This window comes from Rhinolophus hipposideros (assembly GCF_964194185.1).
Source record: "Rhinolophus hipposideros genome assembly, chromosome: 8".
Lineage (NCBI taxonomy): Eukaryota > Metazoa > Chordata > Mammalia > Chiroptera > Rhinolophidae > Rhinolophus > Rhinolophus hipposideros.
This window is the reverse complement of record NC_138054.1, coordinates 1672718-1693501: the sequence shown is the minus strand read 5'-3', so window position 1 is coordinate 1693501 and position 20784 is coordinate 1672718.

Sequence of the window (20784 nt, the reverse complement as noted above, 5' to 3'; positions counted from 1 at the left end):
CCACAGTTCTCAGAGCAGCAAATATTCTGTCCTTTGATCCGACACTGCTAATTCATCGCTTCTAGCACCGGGCAGGTGGGGGCGGGGCGAGCCCTGGGAGGGTAGGGAGGGGGCGGCTAGTCTCCATGCCTAAGTCTTCCGTTCTCCGCTCGGCAGTGAGGGCTTAAACCACCAATTTCAGCCCTCTTCCCTCAGTCTTTGCTGCCGGGAGCGTTGGGTTCAGCCGTGCTATATGCTGTCCCCTCAGCCCTGTGGGCCATAAGCGGAGCCCTAGCAGTCCGAGTCCTTCCCTCTCCCGCAGCTGCGGAAGATCCGGGAGCAACGGGCTCTGAGCACTGAGCTAGTTCTGCGTCCTGCGCCCGCGGGGCTCCGTCTTCGCACTTCTCCTCTCCCTCCTCCCCCACTCGCGCGATTCACCCACCTGAGGTGAATTCAGTAGTGGTCCTCTTCATCTTGCCTGTCTGCTGTGCAAGGAGTCCTTTGTGGAATTATTGTTGTCCGATTCGTTGTCAATTCCAGGGGAGCGTTACAGAGGCTCATCTCACGCCGCCATTTTTTTCCCCTCTCACTTCTTCAATTTTTTTTGGAAGAGTTTGAGCAAGATTGGTATTAGATCCTTTTTGAAGGTTTGGTAGAATTCACTAGTGAAGCCATCTGGTCCTGGACTTTTGCTTTTTGGAAGGATTTGAATGACTGATTCAATTTTGTTACTGGTGATGGGTCTGTTTAGATTTTCCAGTTTTTCATGGTTCAGGCTTGGAAGGCTATATGTTTCTAAGAACTTATCCATTTCTTCTAGGTTATTGAATCTGGTGACATACAGTCCTTCATAGTATTCTTGGATTATCCTTTGTATTTCTGTAGTGTCCGTGATAACTTTCCATTTTTCATTTCTGATTTTGTTAATTAGTGCCTTCTCTATTTTTATCTTAGTGAGTCTAGCCAAGGGTTTGTCAATTCTGTTAATATTTTCAAAGAACCAGCTCTTTGTCACATTGTTATTTTTCTATTGTCTTTTTGTTTTCTATTTCATTTAGTTCTGCTCTGACTTTTGTTATTTCCTTTCTTCTGCCTTGTGATCAGAGAATATTCTTGGTATGATTTCAATCTTCTTGAATTTGCTGAGGCTGATTTTATGTCCCAACATATGGTCTATCCTTGAGAATGTTCCATGTACACTAGACAAGAATGTATGTATAGTCTAAAGTTTTAGGATGAAGTGCTCTACATATGTCAGTTATGTCCATTTTATCTAATGTGTCATTTAGGGCTGGTATTTTGTTATTTATTTTCTGTTTAGATGATCTTTCCAAGCTGTCAATGATGTATTTAAGTTCCCTACTATAATTCTGTTTTGGTCAATTTCTCCCTTTAGTTCTGTTAGTAGTTACTTGGTATACTTTGGTGCTCCCTGATTGGGGGCTTAAATATTGATGACAGTTAAGTCTTGTTGTATAGTTCCCTTTACAATTATGAAACGTCCATTTTTGTCTTTTGTTATTTTTTTCACCCTGAAGTCTGTGTCTTCTGATATCAGATTGGCTGCACCTAATTTTCTCTGGGTATCATTTGCTTGGAGTGTCAATTTGCACCCTTTCACTTTGAGTCTATGCTTGTCCTTGTAGCTGAGATGTGTCTCTTGGAGACAGCATATGGTTGTGTTTAGTTTTTTTATCCAATCTGCTACTCCATGCCCTTTTGTTGGTGAGTTCAGTCCATTTACATTTAGGATGATTATTGATATGTAAGGATTTCCTGTCATTCTATCTTTAGGTTTCTGATAAGGCTGTATCTCCATTGTTTCTTTGCCTTTTTGTTGTCTGTTATTTCTGTGTGGTGGTATTCTGTCATGTTTTCCTCTGTTTCTGTTTTTGTTCTGTATATATTTCAGTGATGAATTTTTTTTTGAGTGGTTACCTTTAAGTTTATGAAAAAGAAAGTTTGATATTTAGAGTATTCCATTTTGTTCAGCACGCATACGTTCTCCATTTCCATATTCCGGTTCAGGCCTTTACTCTCCCCCTTTTTATGTTTTGGTTGCCAGAAATTGTCCCTGTTGATGGTGGTTGAATAGCCTCCTTTAGTATTTCTTGTAGTGCAGGTCGTGTATTAGAAAATTCCCTCAGCTTCTGGATGTCTGGAAAGGTCTTTATTCCTCCTTCATATCTAAAGGAGATCTTTGCTGGATATATTATTCTTGGCTCATAATTTCTCTCTTTCAATAGTTTGATTATTTGGTTCCACTCCCTCCTGGCTTGTAGAGTTTCTGCTGAAATATCTGATGATGATCTAATGGTCTTTCCTTTGTAGGTTACCATCTTCTTTTCCCTGGCTGCCTTGAGGATTCTTTCTTTGTCGTTGATTTTAGACAGCTTCAATACACTGTGCCTTGAGAAGGCGTGTTGTGATTGAGGTAATTGGTGTTCTATTTGCTTCTTGGATTCTAGGATCCAGTTCTGTCCACAAATTTGGGAAGTTCTCGTCAACAATATATTTGAATATATTATCTGTTCCCTTCTCTCTTTCTTTTCCTTCTGGTATTCCCATTATTGTTATATTGCTCTTTCTGATGGAGTCAGAAAGTTCTTGTAGAGTTCTTTCATTTCTTTAAGTTTCATGTTTCTTTCTTCTTCTAGCTGTGTAATTTTTAGGTTTCTGTCTTCGATGTCACTGATTCTTTCCTCCATCTGGTCAACTCTACTACCTAAGCTGGTTATTTTATTCTTAATTTTTTCTATTGAATTCTTAATCTCCCGAAATTCTCTTTGGTTCTTTTTTAAAATTTCAATCTCTTTCGTAAAATTCTTATGTTGTTCTTTGATTGTGTATCTGTGTTCATTAACCTGCATTTTTGTGTTTTCTTTCATCTCGTTGAGTTTTTTCAGAACTGCAGTCTTGAATTCTCTGTTATTTAAGTCACATATTTCCATATCTTAAATGACAGGAGACTGTCATTTAAGTCTCCTTTTCTGGAGAGTTTTCACTTTCTTTCTGAGTTGTCTTATTGCCTTGGTTATTCATGACAATTACTGATTTATTATTTCTCTTCTTATATATTTACAGGAGTGGCTTCTGCAACAGGTTGATAGAAAGAGGCCTGCCTTTTGTTTTCCAGTACTTGTTGGTAGAATGTTTTATTTTCTTTCCGACTACAGCCTTTTTTTTCTCTCTCACACGATAGTACTGTTTTTTCTGCACTATTGGAGCTTCTCACACAATGGGGAGATTCCCTTGGAGACAGGCTTGTCCTCTGTTAATAGTTCTCCTTGATCACAAGGCACAGTGTCCCGGTGGGTATGCGGCGAGCTTTTGAAGTTCCAAAGCTCTTCCTATACCAGATTCAGAGCCTGTATGTTTCAGCAGTTTTGTTTACTCCTGCAGGGATCCACCCAGATAGGTGGGGCCAGAGGCAGGGTGAGTTGTGAGAGGTGGCCCAAAGCAATGGCAGTGACTATTACCATAGTCGGTCCTGCTTCCACAGCTCCCTCCCCTTTGCCGGAACTAGTTGGGCTGCTAATCTGTGTCTGCAGTCCACAGTTCTCAGAATAGCAAATATTCTGTTCTTTTGATGTGACACTGCTACTGTTCTGTTTCTAGCACCAGCCTGGTGGGGGCAGGTAGTCTCAGTGCCTAAGTCTTCCGTTCTCTGCTTGGCAGTGAGGGCTTAAACGACTGTTGTCAGCCTTCTTCCCTCAGTCTTTGCTCCTAGTTCTCTGCCTTGAGTGTTGGTTTCTGCCATGTTATATGCTGCCCCCTCAGCCCTGTGGGCCATAAGCGGAGCCCTAGCAATCCGAGTTCTTCCCTCTCCTGCAGCTGTGGTAGTTCCCTAAAAAATCCGCAAGATTTGGCAACTGAATAGATGTGAATTTGGGGAAGTAAAAAGTAAGGAAGGTGTCAAAGATCATCCTGGGGTGAAAATGAAAAACAATAGTATCATTGTTGGAAATAGAGGTGTAGGAGAAGAATTGAATTGTTAAAGAAAGTGAGGTACTGGCTTGTATACAGCAAAGAATTTGAAATGTGAGAAATTCAATGATATCATAGAAATGGCAGTATGAGATGAGCCTCTTGAAACTTACCCTGGAATTTACAACAAATTAAACAGCTATAATTTCACAAAGGACTCCTTGCACAGCAGACAGGCAAGACTAAGAGACACACAACTGAAATCATCTAAAGGTGGGCAAATTGGGCGAGCGGGAGAGAAGGGAAGAGGAAAAGCAGAGATGCAGGCAGTATGGGCTCAGGAGCAGGCCAGAGCTCTGAGCTCCCTGCATCCCGAACTACCACAGTCACCAGAAATGGAAGAATTTAGACTGCTAGTGCTCCCTTATGACCCACAGTCTCATGTGAGGGATCAGCGTATAACACAGCTGAACCCAATGCTCACAGCAGAGAACTTGGTGCAAAGACCAAAGGAAGAAGGGTGAAAGAGGCAGTTGAAGCCCTCACTGCCAAGCAGGGGGTGAAAGGCTTAGGCACACAGCCTAGCCACCCCCTCTCTACCCTCCCAGAGTTCACCCCACTCCCATCTGTCTAGTGCTAGACGCAGAACGGTAGCAGTGTCAGATCAAAAGAACAGAATATTTGCAATTCTAAGGACTGTGGCCCACAGTCACGAACTCACCGCCCAACTAGTTCTGGTGAAGAGGAGGGAGCTGTGGGTGCAGGGTAGGCTGTGCTGGTGGTCCCTGCCATTGCTCTGGTCTACATCTCACAACCCACTGTACCCCAGTCTGCATGTATTTGGGGGGAGCCCTGCAAAGGTAAACAGAGGCCCTGAAACACACAGGCCCTGAATATGGTTCAGGAAGAGCTTCAGAACTTCAAAAGCTTTCCACATCCCCCAAGGGAGATGGTACCCTGAGACCCAGGCAACCTAGTCACAGAGGAGAAGCTGACCTTCCAGGGAATCCATCCATTGTGTGAGAAGCTGGAAAAATGCAAAGACACTATAACATTACAGTATAAGACAGAATTGAAGCCTACAGTTGGAAAGAAAATAAAACATTCTACCAACACTTATTGGGTAGCAAGGGAAGACCTCTTCCTACCAACCTGTTGCAGAAGCCACTCCTATATATGCCTAGGAAGAGAAATAATAACTCAATAATTGCCATGAATAACCAAAGTAACAAGACAGCTCAGAAAGAAAATGAAAAGTCTCCAGAAAATGAACTTGAAGACATGGAAATATGTGACGTAAATGACAAAGAATTCAAGATTGCAGTTCTGAAAAAACTCAACAAGATGCAAGAAAACACAGACAGGCAGTTTAATGAACTGAGAAACACAATCAAAGAACAAAACAAACATTTTACCAAAAAGATTGAAATCAAAAAAACAAAACAAAACACATAAAATTTCTGGAGATTAAGAACTCAATTTTTAAGTGAAGAATGAAATAGCCAGATTAAGTAATAGAGCTGACCAGATGAAGGAAAGAATCAGTGACATTGAAGAAAAAAATCTGGAAATGACACAGATAGAAAAAGAGAGATACTCGACAGTTAAAAGAAATGAAAGAACTCTATAAGGACTTTCTGACTCCATCAGAAAGAGCAATGTAAGAATAACGGCCATACCAGAAGGAGAAGAAAGTGAACAAAGAGTATATTCAAAGAAATAGCTGATGAAAATTTCCCAAACTTGTGGAAGGAACTGGATCCTCAAATCCAAGAAGCTAATAGAACACCTAATTACCTCAACTCCAACAGTCCTCTCCAAGGCACATTGTATTGAAGCTGTCAAAAATTAGTGATGAAGGGAATTCTCAAGACATCCAGGAAAACAAGACAGTGATCTACAAAGGAAAGCCCATTAGGTTATCATCTGATTTGTAAGTGGAAACTCTACAAGCCAGGAGGGAGTTGAATGAAATATTCAAACTATTGAAAGAGAAAAATTATGACAAGAATAATATATCCAGCAAACAAATCCTTTAGATATGAAGGGGGAATAAAGACTTTTCCAGACATACAGAAGCTGAGGGAATTTTCTAACACACGACCTGCACTACAAAAAATACTGAAGGAGGCTATTTGACCTGAAACTAAAAAACAAAAGATACAAAATCATGAGTAGTATTATGAACAAACAGACAGAAGCAGGAAACGGCAACCCCTACACAAAATAAGAAACTATCCACTTAAACATAACATGCAGGGTAAAGAAAAAAAAAGAACATAAAGAAAAAGAGGAAAAAGACAACCTTGTACAGCAGCACAGGAAACAACTCACAGAATAAATAGGGATTATTTGTGACAACAGAAACATAAAAGAGGGGAGAGTAAAGGTCTGAAACACCATAACACAAGGGAAAACATTTTACCTCACTTAAGCATGCTGAAGAAAATAGATTATTCTAAATATGAAACTTACTTTTTTGTAAATTTAACAGTAACTACTCCAAATAAATCTAGAACTAAAACATATAATATAATGAAAGAAGAAACAAAGGAAAAAATCATAGCATACCACCACACTGAAATAATAGACAGCAAAAAATAGCAAAGAAACAATTGAGACACAGTCCTACCAGAAAACCAAAGACAGAATGACAGGAAATCCTTATAATCAATAAACACCCTAAATGTAAGCAGACTGAATTCACTAATAAAAAGGCACAGAGTAGCACATTGTATCAAAAAAGGAAACCCAGAGGGCATCAAAATGGCGGCGTGACGTGAGCCTCTGTAAATCTCCCCTGGAATTTACAACAAATTGAACAACTATAAATCCACAAAGGACTCCATGCACAGCAGACATGGAAGACGATGAGACCCACTACTGAATTCAACTATAGGTGGACGAATCTAATGAGCAGGGAAGGAGAAAATGGAGAAGTGCGGAGACGGAGCCGCTCGGGTGCAGGACACAGAACTAGCTCAGTGCTCCGAGCTCTCTGCATCCCGGAACTACTGCAGTGGTGGGAGAGAGTAGAACTCAGACTGCTAGGCCTCCGCTTATGGCCCACAGGGCTGAGGGGGCAGCATATAACACGGCAGAACCCAATGCTCATGGCAGAGACTTCGGAAAAAAGACTGAGGAAAGAAGGCTGAAAATAGTGGTGTAAGTCCTCTCTGCCAAGCAGAGAACTGAAGCCTTAAGCACTGAGACTAGCTGCCCCCTCCCTACACTCCCAGAGCTCGCCCCGTCCCCACCTGCCCAATTCTAGAAGCAGAACAGTAGCAGTGTCAGATCAAAAGAACAGAAAATTTGCTGTTCTGAGAACTGTGGACTGCAGACACAGATTTGCAGCCCAACTAGTTCCAGCAAAAGGGAGGGAGCTGTGGAAGTTGGACCAGCTGTGGTGGTGGTCACTGCCATTGCTCTGGGCCACCTCTCACAACTCATCCCATCCTTGGCTCCACCTATCTGGGCAGATCCCTGCAGGAGTAAACAGAACTGCTGAAACATACAGGCTCTGAATCTGGTGCAGAAAGAGCTTTGGAACTTCAAAAACTCTCCGCTTCCCCACAAGGACGTGGCGCCCTATAACCCAGGCGAACTGTTAACAGAGAAGAAACCTGTTACCCAGGGAATACCCCCATTGTGTGGAACAGTTTTCTCTGGAATAGTGCAGAGAAAACATAGCACTACAGTGTGAGAGAAAAAAACAGGTTTCAGTAAGGGAGAAAATAAAACATTCTACCAACAAGCACTGGAAAACAAAAGAAAGACGTCTTCCTATCAACCTGCTGGAGAACCCACTCCAGTAGATGTCTAGGAAGAGAAATAATAAATCACTAATTGCTATAAATAACAAAAACAACAAGACAGCTCAGAAAGAAAGTGAAAAGTCTCCAGAAAAGAAACTTAAGGATATGGAAATATGTGACTTAAATGACAGAATTCAAGATTGCAGTTCTGAAAAAATTCAATGAGATGCAAGAAAACACAGAGAAGAAGTTTAATGAACTCAGAAACACAATCAAAGAACAACATGAACATTTTAATAAAAAGATTAAAATTTTAAAAAAGAACCAAAGAGAATTTCTGGAGATTAAGTACTCAATAGAAGAAATTAAGAATGAAATAGCCAGCTTACGTAGTAGAGCTGACCAGTAGAGGAAAGAATCAGTGACATCGAAGATAGAAACATGCAAATGACACGAATGGAAGAAGAAAGAGACTTGAGACTTAAAGAAATCAAAGAACTCTACAAGAACTTTCTGACTCCATCAGAAAGAGCAATATAAAAATAATGGGCATACCAGAAGAAGAAGGAGAAGAGGAAGGGGAAGGGGAAGGGAAAGGAGAAGGGGAAGGGGAAGGGGAAGGGGAAGTGGGAGAGAGAGAAGGAGAAGGAGAAGGAGAAGGAGAAGAAGGAGAAGGAGAAAGAGGGAAGGGAACAGAGAATATATTCAAACAAATCATCATTCGAACTTCCCAAAGTTGTGGACAGAACAGGAACCTCGAATCCAAGAAACAAATAGAACACTTAATTACCTCAATCCGAACAGACCTTCTCCAAGGCACATTGTATTGAAGCTATCTAAAATCAACGACAAAGAAAGAATCCTCAAGGCAGCCAGGGAAAAGATGATGGTAACCTACAAAGGAAAGCCCATTAGATTATCGTCAGATTTCTCAGCAGAACTATAAGCCAGGAGGGAGTTGAACCAAATATTCAAACTATTGAAGAAGGGAAACAAGGAGCAAAGAATAATATATCCAACAAAGATATCCTTTTAATATGAAGGAAGAATAAAGAGCTTTCCAGACATACAGAAGCTGAGGAAATTTTCTAATACACGACCTGCACTACAAGAAATACTAACGGAGGCTATTCGACCACCATCAACAGGGACAATTTATGGCAACCAAAACATAAAAAAGTGCGAGAGTAAAAGCCTGAATGGGAATATGAAAACGGGAAAGTAAGCATACTGAAGAAAATGGAATATTCTAAATATCAAACTTTCCCTTACATAAACTTAAGAGTAACCACTCAAAAAAAATCCAGAACTAAAACATGTACGGTAATAAAAGAAGAAATGGAAGGAAACATCATAGAATACCACCACACAGAAATAATAGACAACAACAAAAAGGCAAAGAAACAATGGAGAAACAGTTTTACCAGTAAACTAAAGATAGAATGACAGGAAATGCTCACATATCAATAATCACCTTGAATGTAAATGGAACTTACTCACCAATAAAAAGGCACAGAGTAGCAGGTTGGATCAAAAAACTAAACACAACCATATGCTGTCTCCAAGAGACACATCTCAGCTACAAGGACAAGCATAGACTCAAAGTGAAAGGGTGAAAATTGACACTCCAAGAAAACGGTATCCAGATAAAATCAGGTGTAGCCAATCTGATATCAGATGAAAAAAACATGAGGGTGAAAAAGGTAACAAGAGACTAAGATGACCATTTCATAATGGTAAAGGAGACTATACAACAAGAAGACATAACAGTCATCAATATTTATGCCCCCAATCAGTTTGCACAGAAACATACCAAGCAACTACTAACAGAACTAAAGGGAGAAATTCACCAAAAAACTATTATACTAAGGGACCTAAATACATTATTGACAGCTATGGATAGATAATCCAAACAGAAAATAAATAACGAAATAGCAGCCCTAAATGACACATTAGACGAAATGGATGTAATGGACATATACAGAGCACTTCCTCCTAAAACATCAGACTATACATTATTTTCTAGTGTACATGGAATATTCTCAAGTATAGACCATATATTGGGACATAAAATCAGCCTTAGCAAATTTAAGAAGATTTAAATCATACCAAGCATATTCTCTCATCACAAAGCTTTGAAATTAGATATCAACTGCAAAAAGAAAGCAGGAAAAAACACAAATACATGGTGATTAAACAACATACTTTTAAAGAATGATCGGGTCAAAGAAGAAATTAGAGGAGAGATAAAAGATACATCGAAACAAATGACAATGAAAATACATCCTACCAAAATGTTTGGGATGCAGCAAAAGCAGTTTTAAGAGGGAAATATTTATCATTACAGGCCTATCTCAAGAAATAAGAAAAACCCAAATAAATAATCTCATGTTACACCCTAAAGAACTAGAAAAAGAAGAACAAATGAAACCCTAGGTTAGCAGAAGAAAGGAAATAACAAAAATCAGAGCAGAACTAAATGAAATAGAAAACAAAAAATAATAGAAAAATAATAATGTGACAAAGATTTGGTTCTTTGGAAAGATTAACAAAATTGACAAACCCTTGACTAGACTTACTAAGATAAAAAGGGAGAAGACACTAATTAACAAAATCAGAAATGAAAAAGGGAAGTAGTTCCGGACACCACAGAAATACAAAGATCATCCAAGAATACTATGAAAGACTATATGCCACAAAATTCAATAACCTACAAGAAATGGACAACTTCTTAGCAACATATGGCCTTCCATGGCTGAACGATGAAGAACTGGAAAATTTAAACAGACTGATCACCAGTAACGAAATTGAAACAGTCATCTAAAACCTTCCGAAAAGCAAAAATCCTATACCAGATGGCTTCACTAGTGAATTCTACCAAACTTTCGAAGAGGATCTAATCCCAATCCTGCTCAAACTCTTCCAAAAAAATGAAGAGACAGTACTCCCTAACTCATTTTATAAGGCCAACATTACCGTGATATGAAAACCTGGTAAGAACAACACAAAATAAGAAAACTACAGACCAATATCTCTGATGAATACTGATGCAAAAATCGTAAACAAAATTATAGCAAGTCAACATATTATAGCAAGACTACAACAATGCATTAAAAAGATTATTCATCACTACTAAGTGGGGTTCATCCCTGGACACAAGGATGGTTCAACATCTGCAAATCCATCAATGTGATACATCACATAAACAAAATAAAGGACAAAACACATATGAATACATCAATTGATGCAGAAAAAGCATTTGACAAGATACAACATTGATTTATGATTAAAACATTTAATAAAATATGTATAGAAGGAAAACACCTTAACATAATAAAGGCTATATATGACAAGCCATCAGCTAATCTCATAATTAATGGTGAAAAACTGAAGCTCTTTGCTCTACGTTCAGGAAAATGACAGGGCTGTCCTTTATCACCTCTGCTTTTCAACATAGTGTTGGAAGTCCTTGCCAGAGCCATCAGGCAAGAGAAAGAAATAACATGCAGCCAAAATGGGAATGAAAAAGTTAAATTGTGACTCTTTGCAGATGACATGATGCTATATATAGAAAACCCTAAAGACTCCACCAAAAAGCTATTAGAAACAATGAACAAATACAGTAAAGCTGCTGACCACAAAATCAACGTAAGGAAGTCCATTGCATTCCTATATAATAACAATGAAATCTCAGAAAAAAGAAATATAAAAAACAATTCCTTTTGCAATTGCAGCAAAAAGAACAAAATAACTAGGAATAAATTCAACCAAGGATGTGAAAGACCTGTATGCTGAAAACTATAAGACATTTTTGAAAGAAATTGAAGAAGACACAAAGAAATGGAAAGACATCCCATGCTCATGGATTGGAAGAATCAACATAGTTAAATGGCCATATTACCCAAAGCAATGTACAGATTTAATGCAATCCCCATCAAAATCCCATTGGCATATTTTTAAAGAAATTGAACAAAAAAATCACCAGATTTGTTTGGAACCACCAAAGACCCCGAATAGCCTAAGCAATCTTAAGAAAAAGAACAATACTGGAGGTATCAAATTCCCTGATTTTGGATTGTACTACAAGGCTACAATAATCAAAACTGCATAGTATTTTCAGAAAAACAGACAGGTAGACCAATGGAATAGAATTGAAATAAAACCCCATAGATATGGACAGATAATTTTTGACAAAGAAGCAAAAAGGATACAATGGAGAAACGACGGCCTCTTCAATAAATGGTGCTGAGAGAATTGGATAGGCTCGTGCAAAAGAACGAAACTGGACTGCTGTCTGTCACCATGTACCAAAATTAATTCAAAATGGATCAAAGACTTAAGCATAAGACCTAACACAATAAACAGCATAGCAGAAAACATAGGTACTAAACTTATGGACCTTGGATTCAAAGAGCATTTTATGAATTTGACTACAAAGGCAATGGAAGTAAAAGCTAAAATAAACGAATGGGACTATATGAAACTTGAAATCTTCTGCACAGCAAAAGAAACTATTGACAAAATAATGAGGCAACCAACTGAATGGGAGAAGATTTTTGTAAACAGTGCCTCCGATAAGGGGCTAATATCCAAAATATACAAGGAACTCATGAAACTCAACAACAAAAAAACAAACAACCCAATTGAAAAATGGGCCAACGACCTGAAGAGACATTTCTCCAAAGGGGACATACAAATGGCAAATAGACATGAAAAAGTTTTGAACATCATTATTCATCAGAGAAATGCAAATAAAAACCACAGTGAGATATATCAGCTCACCCCAGTAAGAATGGCTATCATCAACAAATAGCAACAAGTGTTGGAGAGGCTTTGGGGAAAAGGGAACCCTCATACACTGTTGGTTGGAATGCAGACTGGTGCAGCCATTATGGAAGGCAGTGTGGAGGTTCCTCAAAAAATCACGAATAGAATTACCATATGACCCAGCAATCGCTCTCCTGGGTATCTACCCAAAAAATCTGAAAGCATTCCTCCATGGAGACACGTGTACTCCAAAGTTCATTGCAGCTTTGTTTACGGTGGCCAACACATGGAAACAACCAAAATGTCCTTTGATAGATGAATGGATAAAGAAGTTGTGGTATATATACACAATGGAATACTATTCGGCCATAAGAAAAGATGATATAGGAACATTTGTGACAACATGGATGGATCTTGAGAGTATAATTCTAAGTGAAATTAGTCAGACGGAAAAAGCAGAGAACCCTATTATTTCACTGATATGTGGTATATAAACCAAAAACAACAAAAGAACCAGACAAACAAATGAGAAACAAAAACTCATAGACACAGACAATAGTTTAGTGGTTACCAGAAGGTAAGGAGGGTGGGGGGAGGGAGATGAGGGTAAGGGGGATAAATATATGGTGATGGAAGGAGAACTGACTCTGGGTGGTGAACACACAATGGGATTAATACAGAATTGTACACTTGAAATCTATGTAATTTCACTAACAATTGTCACCCCAATAAATAAATAAAAAATACAATATCAAATATCAAAATTAAATAGCTGAAAACAAAAAAAAAACAACAAAAAACAAACAAACAAGAAAAAGATGCTTGTTACCTTCTTTATGCTCTGATTAGTTTTCTACCTCTGTTATTTAGTCTGAATAAAGATCACAGCAGAAAAAAAAAATCCATTGCATTCCTATGTATTAACAATGAAATTCAGAAAAAAAAATAGAAAGATAACTTTTGTGATTGCAACAAAAGGATAAAATACCTAGGAATAAACTTAACCAAGGATGTGAAAGAACTGTATACTGAAAACTTACAAAATTTTTTAAATAAATTGAAGAAGACAAAAAGAAATGGAAAGATATCCAAGTTCATGGATTGGAATTATTAACCTTGTTAAAATAGTTGTATTACCCAGAGCAATAAAGAGATTTAATGGAATCTCCATCAAAATCCCAATGTCATTTTTTCAAAGAAATGGAACAAAAAATCATCAGATTTGTACGGAGCATCAAAAGACCCCGAACAGCCAAATTAATCCTAAGAAAAAAGAACAATACTGGAGGTATCACACTCCCTGACTTCAGCTTGTACTACAGGGCAGCAATAATCAAAACAGTACAGCATTGCCAGAAAAACAGACACACAGACCAGTGGAATAGATTTGAGAACCCAGAAATAAACCCACATAAATATGGACAGATACTTTTCAACAAAGATGTTAAAAACATACAATGGAGAAAAGACAGCCTCTTCAATAAATGGTGCTGGGAGAATTGGAAAGTTTCATGCAAAAGAATGAAAGTAGATTACTATCTGTCACCATTTACCAAAATTAACTCAAAATGGAACAAAGACCTAAACATAAGAACTGAAACAATAAACTGCATTGAAGAAAACATAGGTACTAAACTTATGGACCTTGGGTTCAAAGAACATTTTATAAGTTTTACTCCAAAAGCAATGGAAGTAAAAGCTAAAATAAGTGAATGAAACTATGTCAAAGTTAAAAGCTTCTGCACAGCAAAAGAAACCTTTGACAAAATAAAGCGCAACCAACCAAATGGGTGAAGATTTTTGCAACCAACTCGTCTGATAAGGAGTTAATATCCAAAATATCTAAGGAACTCATACAACTCAACAACAAAAAAACAAACAGTCCAATTAAAAAAATGGACAGAGAACATGAAGAATCATTTCTCCAAAGAGGACATACAAATGGCCAATAGACATATAAAAAATGCTCAACATCACTAATTATCAGAGAAATGCAAATAAAAACCACAATGAGATATCACCTCACACCAGTTAGAATGGCTATCAACAAGACAAGTAGTAATAAGTGTTGGAGAGGCTGTGGAGAAAAAGGAATCCTCTTACTCTCTTGCTGGGAATGTATATTGGCGCAACCACTATGGAAGGCAGTGTGGAGGTTCCTCAAAAAATTAAGAACATCTAAGGCAGCCCTGGTGGCAGCTGGCCTTGGTTCATGGCTTAGCCTCTCACAGGTGCTTCCAAGTACAGAACTGCTGCCAGACATCTGCAGGTTTCTTTCTGGTTCCCGCTAGGTGGCCCCGGGTGGGTCATGGGCTGCAGCTGAATTTTACATACTGGCACCCTCAGTAGCCATCTTCAAAACGAGCTTGAGCATCACCTAGCTATCTCCAAGTATGAAAAAACCAAGAGGAGGATTGGGCAGGCACCAGAGTCCTACAGAGCCCTGCTGTAGGATCAGCCTCTGTACAACAACTCCTCCATTCTAGTCAAGGCAAGTCCTTACCACCAGTGAGACCAAGGGCCAGTTCCTCACAATGATGTAGAGTTATCAATGAAGTCTCAACTACAAGAGGAAGGCACACACAACCCACACAAGGGACACACCTAGAGTGCATGGCTTAGGTGATCAGAAAGACTGTGCCACTGAATCCCACAGCACACCTACTACATAAGGTCCCTCTACTAAGACTGGAAGACATAGCAGTCCTACCTAATACATAGAAACAAACACCACAAGGTAGCCAAAATGGGGAGACAAAGAAACATGTCTCAAATGGAAGAACAGAACCAAGCTCCAGAAAAAGAACTAAGCAAAACAAAGATGAGCAATTTTTCAGACACAGAGTTCCAAACACTGGTTATAAGAATGCCCAATGATCTCATAAAAATGGAGAAGGAAACCATGAAAAAGAACCAGTCAGAAATGAAGGATACGATAATGGAAATGAAGAATATATTATGGAATCAACAGTAGATTAGGTGAAGCATAGGATTCAACCAGTGATATAGAAGATAAGGTAGCAGCAAACACCCAATCAGAACAGCAAAAAAAAAAAAAAAGATTCCAAAAAAAATTGAGAACAGTTTAAGGGGCCTCTGGGACGATATCAAGCATTCCAACATTCACATTATAGGGGTACCAGAAGGAGCAGAGAGAGAGCAAGGAATTGAAAACCTATTTGAAGAATAATGACAGAAAACTTCCTTAACCTTGTGAAGGAAATGGACATACAAGCCCAGGAAGCACGAGAGTCCCAAACAAGATAAACCCAGAGAGACACACACCAAGACACATCATAATTAAAATGCCATAAATTAAATACAAAGAGAGAATCTTAAAAGCAGCCAAAGAAAAGCAGTTAGTTACCTACAAGGGAACCCCCATAAGTCTATCAGCTGATTTCTCAATAGAAACTTTGCAGGCAAGAAGGGAGTGGAAGGCAATATTCCAAGTGATGAAAAGCAACAACATACAACCAAGATTGCTCTACCCAGCAAGACTGTCATTTAGAATTGAAGGACAGATAAGGAGCTCCCCAGACAAGAAAAAGCTGAAGGAGTTCATCACCACGAAACCAGTATTACAAGGAATCTTAAAGGGAGTTCTTTAAAATGGGAGGGGTTTTAAGGATGGATGAAAGGGGAAGGGGTAAGAAGTACAAATTGGTTGTTACAGAGTAGTCATGGGATGTAGGGTATAGCATAAGGAATATAGTCGATGATATTGTAATATTTGGGTATGGTGCCAGATAGGTACTAGATCTATCAGGGTGATAGATGGGAATGGGATTGGGGACAGGTTGAAAAAAAGTGAAGGTATTAAGAAATACAAATTGGTAGTTAATACGTATGGTGAATATAATCAACAATGTTGTAAAGGTCATGTAAGTTGCCAGATGGGCACTGGACTTATCAGGGGGATCACTTCATAGACTGTATCCAATGCGCTGTACACCTGAAGCTGAAGTAGAATAATACCGAATGTCAGCTATAACTAAATATATTGGTGTAAATAGGCACAGGATGTGGATACAACATAGGGAAGATAGTTGATGGTATTGTAACAGATATAAAAGAGGTCAGAGGAATAGTAGCTTGGGGGGTGGGTTATCACTTTATGAGGGTTTTAAATGTCTATGATATTACTTTGTACACCTGAAACTAATAAAAAGAAAAATTAAGAATAGAATTATCATATGACCCAGCAATCCCTCTCCTGGGCATCTGCCCAGAAAATTCAAAAACCATAAAGACACATGAGCTCCAATGTTCATTGCAGCTTTATTTACGGTGGCCAAGACATGGAAACACCAAAATGTCCTACAATAGATGAATGGATAAAGAAATTGTGGTATATATACACAATGGAATACTATTCGGTGTTAAGGAAAGATAATATAGGAACATTTGTGACAACATGGATGGATCTTGAGAGTATAATGCTAAGCGAAATAAGTCAGACGAAAAAGTAGAGAACCATATGATTTCACTGATATGTGGTATATGAAACTGAAAACAACAAAAGAACAAGACAAACAAATGAAGAAACAAAAACTCATAGACACAGACAATAGTTTAGTAAGCGGGCCAGGCATGGAAGATGAGAGTAAAGGGGATCAAATATATGGTGATGGAAGGAGAACTGACTCTGGGTGGTGAGCACACAATGTGATATATAGATGATGTAATACAGAATTGTACACCTGAAATATATGTAACTTTACTAACAACTGCCACCCCAATAAATAATAAAAATATAGAAAAAAGAAAAGTGAGAATGGAAAGTCAGGAAAAAAATCATAAATTATGTCTGGAACAAAGACCATAACATGTCTTCCCAGCCTCTTCATTCCCAAATTAACCATAAAGACGTTTTCTGCTAGAAAGTTCATTTGTGTCTGAAGTATTCTTGTCAGCCTGAGGAAGAGGCTCCTTGGAAGGTCCACTTCGGTGACGACAAAGCACAGGTGGCCCAGACTCAGGGCTCTAGGTCTAGGTCAGGCTGTGGTAGAGGCTGTGCTGTGGCCCTGCCCTCAGGTGTCCCGTGGGGTCATCTGAGGTCCAGGTGACAGCACTTCCCAATCCAGCTCCTTGGGAGGCTTCTCTCCAGGAATGGGCTAAGAGGTCTGCACGCAGCACATCAAAAGTGGGAGGAGAAAAAGGAGCAGTCACCTGACAGGTTGGAGTGATAGAGCCCAGAGCTCCATGCCTGTGCAGCCAACCTGAGATGGGGCAGCAGGAAGTAAGTCCCTGCCCGGTTCACCCATGTTCATAGACTGCTGTCCCTTACTGAAATGAGTCCAGATTCTCTGCTTGGATGATCCCAGTGTAGCCTGTGGGGACTGCAGTCCGGTGCAATACTTCAGAGGAGCCTGAACCCAGGCAAGGACCTTCTGTGCTTCTCAAAATGCTGTCACTGTGATTCCATTACTGGAAGAGCCATGTGACTGTGGCTGTCTCTTTCTAGTGGAAACAGAGTGAAATACCACTTGGTCCACTGAATCATGTTGCCCTGAAGCACCACGTCCTCACATGTAACCATTCAGGCAAGGAAACCACAAGGACAGTATTTCAGCACTTCAACATTAAGTTCTAATGAACCGAAAAAAATCTAAGTTTGTAAATAAACATAATCTGTTGTCATAATATTTCTATGATGAGAATAGTTACTGTTTAATGGAGCATCTATGGTTGTTTTAATCATTAAAGCACATCATTTCACGAAACTACTTTGTAACAAACAACCATTGGATATATTACACTTGATATGCACTTTTCAAATTAATCATGTTTGCTAAATTGATCCAGCTTTTCCCTCCTCTTGCTTCAAGTTACTGTTGTCTAGGAGGACACAGAAGACCTTGAAAGTTTGTCTTTAATGGAGAAAAATAAGTTCAGGAGAAGCATGCTATAGAGGGCAGAGATGAATGATGATAGCAAACCTCACAGAGAACATGAAGAAACTTGTTGGTGAGATGACTTGTTGGTCTGTACAAGCATGACAACAAACCATTAGTGTTAACAGGCCACAAAAAACACACAAACTTGGCCCTCCAGGCACCTTGATGAGCTCAGGAACAGGGTATTCAAGTATTTATATTGCTCTGTGATGAGCACTTGTGACAGAATGAAAGACCCAGCCTCACTCAGTTCAAAGAACACTTGCTATACTTGGCTAAACAAGGAAACTGATGAAAAAAAGATAGGTACCAGCATATAAACAGGAATGAATTATTTTTACAAACCATTGTATGTACATGTTTTAATTAGGTGATAGAAGGTTTTATAACTAATTATGCCCAGCTGTTAAGAAGCTAATTTTATATTTTAAACCTCTGCCAATTTACCAGTGGTTAAGAAGGCAAGCATGAAGAGAGATATATAATCATGTAGTTTTATATTATAATAATATATAGTATTAAGTAATATGCAGTATATATTGTGGTACATTAGTGTTTTGTACTCCTAGTTCCTTATAAACCATAATTGTAAATCAATCCTCCCTTAGTTTATTAGTGTTACCATCAATTAAAATTTATTAAGCCAAACTTTTCCAAGGAAAGTCACTCCTTACTTATAAAGAGAACCCATTTGGAAGGTAAATTAAATACATTTTGCCACTCAGCTACAATTTACAAGTGGGTGATACAATTCAATAAGTGATGGTTACACAGACTTTTCAAGCATCAAACTGGGTTAATAAAATCACTCTGATTTTTTCAGATGGCTGAAAAACCAAAAAGGAGCTTATTATTTACTAGAAGACTAGATTACTACTGTTTAACAGAATAAGAGCAAAAATGCAAGTCATGTATGTAATTTTAAATTTTTTAGTTGCCACATTTTTAAAAAGTAAAGGGAAAAAAGTTAAATTAATTTAAACAATGTCTTGTTTAACCCAATATATCAAGATTACTATCATTTTATCATATAATCAATTTAAAAATTGTTGATATGTTTCATATTCAAAATCTGGTATTTATTTTACACATACAGCACATCTCAATTTGGACTAACCATGTTTAAGGTGCTCAATAGCCAGATGGTGGCTCCCCCACTGGACAAATTAGCCACGGATCAACCAATCTGCTATCAAAAATAGACATGAAATACATCAACTGTTGAAACTGTTGATTCATCTTTAAAAAATTGTTGTGGGAAAACAAAAAAAGTAGATTCAAAGAGATTGATATGATTAAACATAGTTGAAATCTTTAGTTATGACGTTTCCCCGAAAATAACATCTAGCTGGGCAATCAGCTCTAATGTGTCTTTTGAAGCGAAAATTAATATAAGACCCGGTCTTATTTTACTATAATATAAGACCTGGTCTATAATATAATATAATATAATATAATGTGATGTGATGTGATACAAATAATATATAACACTGGATCTTATATGAATTTTTGTTCCAAAAGGCTCATTAGAGCTGATTGTCTGGCTAGGTCTTATTTATGGGGAAACACGGTACTATTTCAGATCATAGCAATATTTGGAAAGAAAACATAGTATTAAAGTTATGATAATAGAAATAATTGGAGATATTGGTTGTTGCCACTATGCTTTCATACAAATATGGGTAGACGATACAGGGAAGCATCTTATCAGAATGATTTGTATCCAATATTCTATTTTTTAATTTATTAAGGTGACAATTGTTAGTGAAATTATATAGATTTCAGGTGTACAATTCTGTATTACATCATCTATAAATCCCATTGTGTGTTCACCACCCAGAGTCAGTTCTCTTTCCATCACCATATATCTTATCCCCCTTACCCTCATCTCCCACCCCCCAACCCCCTTACCCTCTGGTAACCACTAAACTATTGTCTGTGTCTATAAGTTTTTGTTTCTCATTTGTTTGTCTTGTTCTTTTGTTGTTTTTGGTTTACATACCACATATCAGTGAAATCATAGGGTTCTCTGCTTTTTCTGTCTGACTTATTTCACTTAGCATTATATTCTCATGATCCATCAATGTTGTCACAAATGTTCCTATATCATCTTTTCTTACCGCCGAATAGTATTCCATTGTGTATATATACCACAGCTTCTTTATCCATTCATCTATCGAAGGACATTTTGGTTGTTTCCATGTCTCGGCCACCATAAATAAAGCTGCAATGAACATCGGAGCACATATATCCTTACAGATAAATGTTTTCAGATTTTTGGGTAGATACCCAGGAGAGGGATTGCTGGGTCATATGGTAATTATATTTTTAATTTTTTTAGGAACCTCGACACTGCCTTCCATAGTGGCTGCACCAGTCTGCATTCCCACCAACAGTGTATGAGGTGAACCATTCTTTTAACAGTCATTCTCTCTATGTTAGAATTTTTTTCATAA